We start from the raw sequence: 1,486 nt of genomic DNA, 5'->3' as shown, positions 1-1,486 counted from the left end.
TTTATATAAGCTTATAATATATAGCTTATATTTGCTACCCTAATAATGATAATCAGGAATAAATGGGATGGGATCACAGCACTAAATAATGACTCTGGTTTTTATTCATAATGTACCATAAATAACCTCAAACACACTTGAGAAAGAGAGAGAGAGAGAGAGAGAGAGAGAGAGAGAGAGAGAGAGAGAGAGAGAGAAGCATAGTGGTGAATTCTGTGGACTCTGGGTCTTCTGCTTGTGTTACAATCAGGATCATTCACTTATTACCTATAGTATCTTACTACAAGGATCTACAACATCTGCATCCCAGAGTGCTTTGTTTACTACTGAGATTTCTTCAAGCTGTTAGTAGTGCTGTTCTTTGTGTCACTTCTTGGACATAGGTAAAGAAGTATTTTTTAAAAATTATTCAATTACATTTAAGTGCTCACAACAATTACCCGTGAAGGATTACGCTTCAACTTGAAACTAGCAGGGAGAAACTCATCTACATAACTTAATAGTAGTTAAGGGAACAAGCAAAAGCCTTCACTTCCTTCAGATGTTAATTGTAATGAACCTTCTATGAAATTCAAGCACATTTCTCCTGTTACCTGATATAGAAGATCTACAGTTGCCATTCTTGAAGCTTCAAACTGATGAAGGCAAACATGTAGTAGAGTACAAGTATAGAAAAATGTCCAGATCTGTCACTTTCACACCTTATTTTCTATGTGTTTTAATGCCTTTCAATCTTTAATCAGCATTGGGTTCCACCGGAACAAATTTTCTAGAAAACAATATAGTTATATCACACAGAGTGAGAACAGAGTCCTTCAGCCATATAATACTTAAACTCATGTAAACTATAGATTATTAAATATCTGAATACATAAAATTGGAGAATATGAATGCTTTATATTTAAATCACCATTAATTATTTTCAGAAAAAATATTAACTAAACTCAGCATAATTGCTCTTTAAAAAAATAGTTTTATAAATCTAGAACTTTCTTCAACCATAAAAAGAATTCATCTATGTCACTTAATGGAATACAAATACAACTAGAAATGATTATGTTAACAGAATTAAGTCCATCTCTGAAATATGAATGTTTCATGGTTTTTTATTTATTGATCTCAAATTTTCATAGAAAAGACAAATCATATGTGTATAGGTGATATGACTATAAAATTGAAGCTCTCTGAAGAAAGGATACAAGTGAGATGCAGAAGGGTGAAATAAATGCAAGTAGATGGCTATGAACGAAATAGGCCCAAAGTATGTTAAATATTTACAAGAAAATGATCTTATGAATGTCAGCACAATAAAATGTAACATTTTTAATTTTTAATTCAAATGTTTTACAATATCAATGTAACAAATCTAAGTGAATGAGAGTATTCCCTAGGGATTACTCTTTATATACATACTATCATATTTGGATAATTTTAGCTATATACAAAAGCACACATCCAAATGACAGATGGATGTGTGTTTTGTGTA

This window comes from Cricetulus griseus, chromosome 6, assembly GCF_003668045.3.
Source record: "Cricetulus griseus strain 17A/GY chromosome 6, alternate assembly CriGri-PICRH-1.0, whole genome shotgun sequence".
Lineage (NCBI taxonomy): Eukaryota > Metazoa > Chordata > Mammalia > Rodentia > Cricetidae > Cricetulus > Cricetulus griseus.
Note: the sequence above shows the minus strand (reverse complement) of the source record.